Raw genomic sequence first — 11,815 nt, 5'->3', positions numbered from 1 at the left:
TCCCATTGTCATAATTTTTGTATTGTATGCATGCTGATTTATTTACATGTTGTCTCTTCCATTACAGTGGAAGCCCATCGAGGGCAGGGACTGTCTTTTTGCTTGTATTTGTATTCTCAGTGCTTGACACAGGGTCTATCACATAGTAAGCACTTAATAAATGCTTGTTGATTGATAGGTGATGAGTCATCAAAGCAGGTTATTAGTAAGGGAGAAGGAATTAGGACCACAGACTTATGGTAGATCTGTAACTAGAATTGGAAGATTCCCTAGAAATTAACATTTTACAAATAAAAGGTAGTGTCCTAAAATGGGATGAACATTACCACCAGGAGGCCTAGTTCAAGTTTCTACTCTATGGGTTAAAAGCTCTATGTCCTTCAATTCTGGGTCTCAGTTTAATCCTCTATAAAATGGGGGTGATATCTGTCTCACAGAGTTTTTGTAAGGATCATGGAGATGTATAAAATCTTCTTTGTAACTATATGTGACATGAATTTTAAGTATATATTGATACATGTAGTTTATATATGACAAGTAGTAATAAAGGAAAGAATCAAATTTTATATATTTATATATGTATTATTATATTTATTACATACATTTATTTATTTGTAAATTTTCAGGTCTGACTGATCCCCCTCCCATCTCTCTCCCTCTTCTTCCATTTAGAAAGCAAGCAAACAAAACTTATCACAAATATGTGTAGTCAAGTAAAATGAATTTCTGACTTGGCTTTGTCTGGAAAACAAAACAAACCAAACCCAAAGTACCATAATGCACCACAGTCCATCACCTCTCTGGGAGGAGTGGGTATCATGCTTCATCATCAATACTTTGGAGTCGTATTGGTCATTGAGTTCATTTGGTTCTTAAGTCTTTCAAAGTTGTTTCTTTATAAAGACAAATAAATTGTCTAATTGTATAAACAATTCTTCTGGTCTGGTTCACTTCACTCTGTTTCAATTTGTATAAGTCTTCCTTGGTTTGTCCAAAACTATTCCTTTCATCATTTCCTTTAGAAGCACAATAGTATATCATGACGTTCATATACCATAATGTCTTCAGCCATTCCTCAATTGATGGGCGTTACCCCCCCCAACTTTCCAGTTCTTTGTCATCATATAAAGAGCTGCTATAAATATTTTTATACACATAGGTACTTTTTCTATTTCTTTTATCTCACTGGAATACAGGAATAGTATATTCCCACCATATTTCCTGTAAGTAGAACCATTCAAAGCTTCTTTGGGTCTGATTTGGCAAAGTTAGGGTGCTAGACTTGGAGTTAGGAAGATCTGAGTTCAAAGATCACATCAAACACTTACTAGCAGTGTGACCTTGGTCAAGTCACTCAACTTCTCACAGTCTGAGTTTCCTTTTCCATAAAATGGAGATAATAATAAACATCCCCAAAACATTTTTGCCTGTGCTTCTGACTCTGTTGCCCTTTATCAACATGATTCAACTGCCTTTTCAGCCTGCAATTTCCCAGGTACTTCCCTGGAATATCGCCCCACCACGTCAGTTTCTTCCTCTCACTGGTGAATTTCTTCTGTGAACTTCCATTTTGGTTGCCTTGGACTAATCATGCTTCATTCAACTATGTAGGTACCTTTTTCCCCCTCTTCCTCAATCATTCAAAACCTCTTTTTATATGTTGTCTTTTCCTTATTATGATGTATGTTCTTTGAGGGAAGAGATTTTTTTTTTTACCTTTATTTGTACTCCCAGGACTTATCTAAGCACCTGCTGCATTTAAGTGCTTAATAAATGCTTTATGCTCACTTAAATAGTCCATGTAATCTGGTTTGTTTTTCTTTTGCTTTTTTTTTGGAGGGGGGAGGGTAGGGAAATTGGGGTTAAGTGACTTGCCCAAGGTCACACGACTAGTTTTATGTTAAGTGTCTGAGGTCTGATTTGAGCTCAGGTCCTCCTGACTCCAGGGTTGGTGTTCTATTCACTGCGACACCTAGCTGCCCCTTGCCCATGTCATCTGAAGATTAGATGAGACAATATATGTAAAATATTTTGCAACCTTTAAAGCACTATATAAATGTTAAATTTTATTACCACCACCACCAATCACCTCCATTTTTCTCAATTCAGTAAAGACAGGTATTCTCTTACTGAATAAGGCTTTTTACACTTAACAATTCAGTAAACAAACTCATAAAATGCAAGTAATCTTTTGATGTCATTGACATAGGCTTTTTCTTAAAATTTGCTTTGCTTATTAAAAGCATCTCATTTTCACTGGGAAAAAAATCTTCCTTGCCAGTATAATCTGTAAGAATGCAATTCTGGTCTCAAAGTATTATCCATCGGTAGCACCTCTCCAAGAAATCAGTACTGAGAGTTTGAATCAAAGGTCTACCCAAGTCATAATCTGAGCAATACACATTCTTGATCCATTTGCTTAATCAAGGGATATGGATAAAGGGATCTCTTTTGAGAGTCTAGGAATCTCAAAGAAGCTTTTTAGCATTCCCAGATTCACCACAACCAACTTAGTGTTCTCACAGGGAACCATCTTGAGAACCATGCCATTGATAGAGAAATCCTTATCTAATTGGGTTCTGCAAAGGACATCCTTTATGAATCTTGTCAATGCCTTAAGCAAATGTACATCTTTCTGCTTTATACTGATCCTTATCAGGTTGTTGAACAAAATTCTCTCTATGGGTATTTCTCTCATGGAATTTTCTGATTTTAGTATTTGCATGAAAGACATCTTGTTTGAAAAAAGCTTTAAGAATGAATTTTGTTCTACCAAGTAAAATGTTTTTTCATAATCAAAAATTATTAATGCAGAAGGATCTTTAGTTCTTTGCATCTGTATTTTAAATTGCTGAGACTATATTCTGTGGAAATTAAGCTGTGAAAGCCTTTTTATTTCCTTTTCACATTTTCATCAAGTATGCCCTGGGTAGGGGCATAGACCTTTCTCATAATGATTGTATAGGGAAGAGAAAGGAATATATTGGAAAAATTATTGATGTCTTCTCAGTTGCATTTTAGGGGGGGTAATAGTGGATCTTTTAATAAATCTTAAAAATCTTGAAAATCAAGTAATTTAAAAATTGTATCACCTTCAACATAAATTCATTTCTTTGTATCTAGTCAGGTCCAGATTCTCTTCCATACTACATTTTCTTAAGTAGCATTATCACTTCCTCAGATAGATTGCTAGGTACTGAGAAAGTAGAAAAATCCAAATGTGATGTATGAATCTAGTATTGTTGTTGATATAATTCAAGCAAATCTGTTTTATTTCATGTTTATTTGTTATCATCTTTCATGTTTCACCCATAAATTCTCTTGGGATGTTCTGGTTTAGATGGGTTTCATACTGGTATATTTCCAGATTTATTTTACCTTTAACATTCTGTTGCTTTTTAATTTTTTGAGGAAATATTACTTGCAATTTTCAACCTCCAGCCCTGTAATATTTTGCAAATGAATTTGTACTCTAACTAGTGTTACCCTTAGCTCATATATCTCTCTAATTGCAAGTATCACAGAATCATAGGATCATAGATTTAGAGCTGGAATGAAATGTATGCCCTCTATGGCAGTTTCTGGACTCTTTTGAGCTTTAAACTATGGCAACTATTTTTGCCTTGGCTAAAGTACTCCACAAAATAGTGACAGTAAGAGTAAGTATATTTATTTTTGGCAAATTTAGCACTTCTTTCTTCACCCTTCCCCATCCTTAGAAGTATGCAACTTATTTAAACATATTGAGATGAAGCTGCTGTAATTGCACAAAGTGTCTTATCAACTTCATTCTTATTTTAATCTGATATTGATTTTTACTTTTTTTTTTCCTGCTGAGCAGATAATCTGACTACTCACAGATGATTCTGAAATGATTACTAGGTCAGTTACCAGTCATTTTGAAAAATATGGTATTTTTTTAATTGATGAGGAAACTGAGATTTAAAAGTTCCTGATTTCTAGAAGGCTACTCTACTGAACTAACCTTCTAATCCACACTTCCCCAAGTCTCAGTTTCCTTACCCATGAAAACAGAGAATAATATTTTTTACCATGTTAGCACCCACCCACAAACACCTGGCAGTGTAACCTTGAGCAAGTTACTTAACCCCAACTGCTTAGGGGTGGCCAGGTGGCTCAGCAAGTAAGAGCACTGGCTCCAGTGTCGGGATGACCTGGGATCGAATCCGGGCTCCAATACTTAGCACCACACCCAGAAATAACTGGCTGTGTAACCTTGAGCAAGTTATTTAACCCTGATTGCTTTAATATATATATATATATATATATATATATATATATATATATATATACCATGTACTTCATGAAGAAGAGGCTTTATAAACTTCAAAGCATCATATAAAGGTAAACTAATAATTATTACCATAAATGTAATGTAAAGTTCTAAATTTAAGCATATGGTTGTTTTATTTGAAATGAAAAAAAATCAGGTTTTTTTTTAAAGGGTTAGTTAATATCTATGGGGAGTTGATGGGAATTACTATGGAGCATCTGAAGGGAGAATTTGATTTAAGGATGATTGAAGAAAACAAGAGCCAAGCCATGAAAATTCACACTAGCTGTAACTGACCAATGGACATGATACCTTTATTACAAAGTACCTACTAGCTTCCTCAGTTTTCATGCCCTTTGTCGCCTTCTAGGGGAATCCTTGGAATATTTTCTAAGGCAGAGCCAAAGACTTCAAGGGAGAAACAAAATGTGGTTTGTACTAAACCCATTGTCCCAGCTCTGAGTAGGTCAGTTCAGCAATTCTCTAGCTCTGACATTATGTTAGCCTCCTTGTTCTGAATATCCCTTCTTCCATAACTTTTGGATGCAATTTCACAACCTAATTCCTGTTTAAAAGCATTATTTGAAGACTCATTTGCAGGATGCCATCTAGTAGCTACCTTCCTCCCCCATCCTTGTCACCCACTTTGACAGTGCTTAAAATAAAGTACCCAGAGATAAGGTAAGTTGAAACAGACAACAAGCAATATAATACAAGATGTTTTGAGTAAAGTGTGTTACTCAGATCCTTCTAAAGTACATTTTTTCCTTTATTATGAAGGCCTGGATATAGGCAACTTGGGCTAATGCAAGTAATGGAACCAATCTTGTCCTTTGATCATCAAAAAGGTTCCCTTTTGGGAAACTAAGTCCCAGCTCAGAAGACAGTCTGGTATGGAACTGACATAAAAGAGAAGAGTTGTTTAATTATTGGCTCCCTGAGAAACACTACTTATCTTTTTTAAAATAAAAAAAAGATTCTTCAAATGAAATAGCATGTGTGAGTGAGTCTGTATCAGCTTGTGTGTGTGTGTGTGTGTGTATTCAATTTATAAGTCACCCAGCTCAAAGAAGGAAAATACCTGGCAAGCTTAGTTTTTAAGCATGTCAGCCTTGCAAATTGTCATACTCCCCCCTTGCCAATGGTGGCAAGTTATAGGTGTCAAAACCTTGTTGAGAAAAAAAGAAGACCCTGGTTTCTTTTGCTTAGTAGCTCACATCAGTACGGCACCATTTAGTGCTATCATGCTCAAGATATCATTGGATCATCACAATAGCCCTGGGAGGTTCAGGGTTTGGAGCCTTGTCCCCATTGCACCAATGCTAGAAATGGGAAGTCAGAGTCAACCTGGTGTTGTGGAAAGAGCACTGGATTTGAAGTCAGGAAATGAGTTCTAATTTTTTAGTTCTCTTACTGTGCTCATCCCTGGGAGGGGCTCTTAATCTCTCCAGGTACAAATTTCCTCATCTGTAAATATTCAAGTTAGATGCTCTCTAAGGATACTTCCAATTTGAGATCCTGTGATTCTATGACTCTCCAAAGGCTCTGACACTGTCTGTCACCTTTTCTCCTTGACACCCTCCTCTAGGCTTTTGGGACACCACACCACAGGACACCATATGGTTCTTCTCCTTTGGTTGTTGTTCATTTGTTTGCCATTGAATCTGACTCTTTATGACCCCAATTGGAGTGGTTTACCATTTCCTTCTCCAGTCCACTTTACTGATGAGGAAACTGAGGCAAACAGGGTTAAGTGACTTGCCCAGGGTCACTCAGCTATTAAGTGTCTGAGGCCATATTTGAACTCAGGAGGATAAGTCTTCCTTAACTTCAGGATCAGAACTCTATCCATTGTGCCACCTAGCTGCCCAGTTCTCCTATGTATTTTCACTTCAATTCAACAAACATTTATTAAGTGCCTTCTATGTCCTGGGCATTGTGTTAAGTGCTGAGGATTGAAAAAGAGGCAATCTGACCACTTCTCAGTCTCCTTTATTGGATTCTCATCCAAGTCATGCCCAATAACTATTCATGTCCTAAGGATCCTGTCCTGGGTCTTCTCTTTTCCCTCTATACCACTTCACTTGATCTTAGTTCCAAGAAATTTAATTATAATCTCTATGCTGATTATTCTCAAATTGACCTATCCTACTCTAACCTATCTGATGACTTCTAGTCTTGCATCTCCAACTGACTTTCAGACATTTCAAATATCCAGTAGACATCTTAAACTCAACTCATCCAAAACAGAAGTCATTATCTTTCCTTTTCAACTCTTTCCCATCCAAATTTCCCTATTATCGTGTAGAGAAACACCATTCTCCCAGTTTCCCAGACTCAAAACCTTACACTCAGACTCAGCTCTTCACTTTCACTCACCTCCCCTATCCAATCTGTTGCCAAGACCTAATGATATACTTTTTTCAACATCTCTTGAACATACTCCCTTCTCTCCTCTAACACCACCACCCTGGTGTGGACGCTTATCATCTCATACCTGAACTATTGCAATAGCCTGTTGGATGGTCTACCTACCTCAAGTATCTCCCACTGCCATCCATCTTCCATCCAGCTGCCAAAGTGATTTTCTTTTTTTTTTCTTTTTTTCTTTTTTTTTAAGCAATCGGGGTTAAGTAACTTGCTCAAGGTTACACGGCCAGTTATTTCTGGGTGTGGTGCTGAGTATCCGAGCCCGGATTTGATCCCCAGGTCATCCCGACACTGGAGCCGGTGCTCTTACTCGCTGAGCCACCTGGCCACCCCTAAGCAATTGGGGTTAAGTAACTTGCTCAAGGTTACATGGCCAGGTGTTTCTGGGTGGGTGCTAAGTGTCCGAGCCCGGGATTCGATCTCCAGGGGATTCGATCTCCAAGTCTTCTCAACACTGGAGCCGGTGCTCTTACTTGCTGTGCTACCTGGCCGCCCCCAAAGTGATTTTCTTAAAGTGACTGTGTTACTCCCACACTAAATAAACTCCAGTGGTTCCCTACCACCTCCACAATAAAATGCAAAATCCAAAGCCCCTCAAAACATGGCCATCTCACCTTTCCAGTTTTCTCATCCTCAACTCCACTCCTCCCACCCCACTCTTAGGTCCAGTGACATTGACTTCCTTGCTATTCTATGAATAAGACACTCCACATTTCAATTGTGGTCATTTTCCTGGCTTTCCATCGTGCCTGGAATACTCTCCCTCCTCATCTCCACTTATTGGCTTCACTGGTTTTGTTCGAATCCCAGCTAAGATCCCACTTTTTATGGGGAGCCTTTGCCAGTCCTCCTTAAATCTAGCGCCTTCTCCTTAATGTTTTCCATTACCCAGCATGCAGTTGTGTATGCACATCTCCTGTTAGACTGGGAACTCCCCGAGGGCAGGAATGGTCTTTGTGCTTTTCTTTTTGTTCCCAGCACTTAGCACAGTGCTTGGAACCCGGTAGGCACTTAGTCTTCTGACCCCAGGGGCCTTCCTTACTATATCCCTCTCTCTGCTTCAGATTCCTGGTAGCTGGAGATAATGAAATGTGTGCCTTCTAGGTCCTCGGGTTAGACCTTTTGATTGAATTTAAACTTTACAGAACAAATCCTTTTATTAAGGGGATTTGTTCTGTGAAGTTTGGATTCAGTCAAAGGGCTGCACTTGAGGACCTAGAGGACCACATATGGCCTTGAGGCTGCAGGTTCCCCACACAGAGTTAGTGAATCTTCAGGCATTTTCTAGGCTGATTTTAAATTTACTGATTTCCTTTAAACCTGTGTCTTTCTGGGCAAGGAAATAAGAAAAAAAAGTTGAGGGTGGGGAAAGATCCTTATTATGGAGGGGAAAGCTGCTTTCCCTCCCCAGAACAATCCACAAAGAAAACATTTGTCAGATCTTTTTTTTTTTTTTTTTTGCCTTTTGGAGGGCAGTTGGGGTTAAGTAACTTGCCCAAGTTTACATGGCATCAGATCATTTCTTAAAGCCTAAATCTCAAGAGTGCTAGAAGTCTCCCTGTGGACCAGTTTTTATCATGAGTTTGCAATCCCTCTTAACAGCCAAACTAAGACAGATTCTATCTTCAACTGAAGGCTGAATAAGGAAACTTGACACCTGGGTTCATATTTGAAATAACCGAACTCTTTTAGTCTTGGTTAAGTGTTGAGACAGAATATGGAAGCAAAGGCATTAGTAAGTGTGAAGTCAAAAGACTTAATTTTGAGTCCTAGTTATTCTACTTTGTAACAGGGTGACCTTGGGCAAGTCACTTAAACTCTCTGAGTCTCAGTTTCTTACTGGTAAAATGCTTCACTGGATTATCACAACTGGATTGTCACAGAATAAAATGAGATGATGTCTGTAAAATGTTTTATTAACCTCAAAGCCTTATATAAATGTCAGCTATTGTTCACATTTTTTTTTTTTAATAGAAGCAGTGACAGGCTTCACATGCTAGCACTACTTTCCCTATTATCTGTGGGGCCACTTCAAACGTTTGATAGGGAGGTTTCTCCCCTTCGAGTTATTTTCTGGCTTCACAGGTTTGCTGGGAGGCTCAGATGCCAATGGACGTGAAAGTGGTCTCATGGCTGCTTAGACGCTTTTTCTTTAGAGCTGAACTGAGTTCATCCTTCGCTCTTGAAGAGGACCAATGACACCACGAGGGTGATGTCTTGATTTGCACATGAATTGGATTTAAGGGAGGCAAAGTTTCAGAAAGAGGTAAGGAGGCTAAGCGGAGCTGACCTATGGTGGGTGTCCCCCAGACCCTGGAACCTAGGATGAAGCCATTATATCACTGGAAAAACCGCAGAGACAAGATGAACTATTGAACTTCCTATAGCGCTTTACTATGAAGAAAAAATACGTTCACGTAGATAGCCTCATTTAATTCACAAAATCCTTGAAGGCATTTTAGGATAAGTTTTCTTAGCTCCATTTAAAGGGCAAGGAAAACGAACTCAGACAGGTTCAGTAGTAGCTTGCTCATGGTACGCACCTTAGACAAGAGGTCAGACTTGTACCTAGGTCTGACTTTCAGTCCTCAAACGCTTTTCCCTTCCTTGTGTTCCTGAGCAGAGGGGCCCTTTCATTGACAATGTTGAGTTCCAAAGGTGTAAAGTTGTCTCTGAGAGGTGTGTCCCAAAACTGAGATGTGGGGAGACCTGTGATTCACTTCCAGAATCCCAGTCTGGGTCTGTAGTCGCTAGCCAATGCTCTACTCTCCTTGTCAGCTCTCTGCCCTTCTTTCTCTATATTCCAGGGACCAGAACAGGGCAAGCTAGAAAGAGTTGGTATCTCTGTGTGTGTTTGCCTAGTCCTCTCTGCTTCTGCCTCACTTTACTTGTACCATATGGAAGGGAAAACAGAAGGGAAACAAATGTCCTTTTCTCCAAGGAATGGGCCTTTCTTCTCTCTGTTTCTCTCTGCCCAAGTCAGACCAATTATTTCTACAAGAAAGTTTCTCTGCATTCCTTCCAGTTTCCTAGACTAGGGAAAGGGACTGGGGCCAGGCAGAAGGAAGACAATTCCCTTCTACCCTCCCCTTCACCACCTTTCCTCCCAAGTATCTCCGGATTTTTTATTTTGGTCAGACACCTATTGTGTTTCAGTATAAACTGAGGTTATTTCATTCATCCTGAAATAAGAGAAACAAAGCATAATATTGAGAACTTCCAAGATTGGATTAAGGTCTTAACGGTCCCTAACCCTTGCTTCCCACACTTGCTACCCTAGGTGACAATCTGGCTAAAGCAGATGTGAGGGCAGTATGCATGTTCTATAGAATGAATGAAGCTACTAGCCAGTCAGCCAGTCAACAACATTTATTAAGTATTTACTATGTACCAGGGAGGCTACTAGGAGTAAAATGATTTGGAAGTTTAAGATTTCCTTATATTCATGAAGAAAAACCTCCTAATAATTAGAACTATCCAGTAAGGGCTGGGATGACCACTTGTTGAATATGTTATAGATGGGATTTTTGATCAGGTAAGAAAGTTGGTCTAGGATGATCTCTACAATCTTTTCCAATGTGGAACTTTACCTGGATTTTGACTGAAATTGCAACATTGCAAGGTCTGCCACTATATTAGCTACATATATCCCTCAGAATGTTGTGAGGAGAATACTTTAAAAACCTTAAAGAATTATGAAATGTTAGGTCCATAATGTGCTTTTCTCACAACAGCTCTGAAAGGTAGATATTCATTTTACAGATGAAAACAGAAATGTTAAATTACTTGCCCAATATCACCCAACTACCAAGTTACAGAGCCAGAATTCCAACAGGAGTCTTCTGATTCTGCCCAGTATTATTTGCATCACACTGCAAATGCTTGCAAAAGACATACTTACCTGGCTAAAATGGTTATAACTGCCTTTTCTTTCCCTGATAGGGACTTTAATAACTAGAACATTAGCTTTTCCAATTAGGACATCAGGAGTAATTCCTGGTCCCAGGCACAGGCTCCCATCTGGCTATAATAAGCCTGGGGATGGGATTCAGTAGAGGCATAAACCACTTATACTTGTGCATATACCCAGCGGGCAGTTCATGTGCACACCCATGGCTCTTGTCAAGAGACACTCAGTCACTTGAAGAAAGCCGATGGAGATTTTCTGCTGGGCTAGTGACTAAGTGACTAAGAGTACACATTTTTTTTAATCTTTGTGTTCTCAATACGTCCTACACTCAGTAGGCACATAGTAGGCACTTAATAAGTGTAAAATCGAATGTAATGGTGAGTCCACCGATGGTAGTCCTTTGTTCAAAGAACAGCAGGCCAGGGCAGGACTTCAAGAGGCTGCTTCATAGAATTTGGTCCCGTTTTTCCTATTAGCATATCAAAGCTCACAGTAGGGAAAAGTTCTTACAGCTAATATGAGGGAGAGATATAGTTACACCCCTGGACTGCACTGCACTGTGTCTCTGGCTCCCCTGTTCCCCACAGATGTTTGGACCCTGGAGAGTGTCTATCGACCACAAGGAAAACATAATGCCCCATGCACTACTCCCTTCTCCACAGCTGCGGGTCCTTGAGTTTGCCAAGCCTAACATTAGAGACTTTTGAAAAATCACTTTACGAACTCTAGGACAACACGTTCCCGCTTTCATTAAGACTCCTACTTGCCAGAATCTACTCCTTTAAAGCATTCCCTCCTCCCTTCCCCCTCTCCATCTATTTACCATTTACCAGCTCATCCGTATGGAATACGAGGCTCCCACTTCCTGGAGAACTGTAGTTTGAGGTCTAATTGATTCTGGTAATTAATTTGTTCTACCTGCTAGATCAGATGGAAATCCTACCCGTGCGCCCAAGGATTAGCACTTGGCTTTCTAACACCTCCTCTAATTATCTAATAGCATGGGTTGTGAGGACTCAGTCTCTATTAAAACACTTTTACTATTAGCAGTAGTGATTGGAATTGTGATGACGACTAGATTTCAACAAATTAGAGCTTAAAAATCGGGAGATGGAAGAGAAGTGGCTTCTTTTAATTTCCCTGAGTTTAACATCAATAATTAGAGCAATTTTCGGAGATGC

The sequence above is a fragment of the Petaurus breviceps genome, unplaced genomic scaffold (assembly GCF_028583685.1).
Source record: "Petaurus breviceps papuanus isolate PSGF00001 unplaced genomic scaffold, PetGlider_PUasm1.0 90804, whole genome shotgun sequence".
Lineage (NCBI taxonomy): Eukaryota > Metazoa > Chordata > Mammalia > Diprotodontia > Petauridae > Petaurus > Petaurus breviceps.
Note: the sequence above shows the minus strand (reverse complement) of the source record.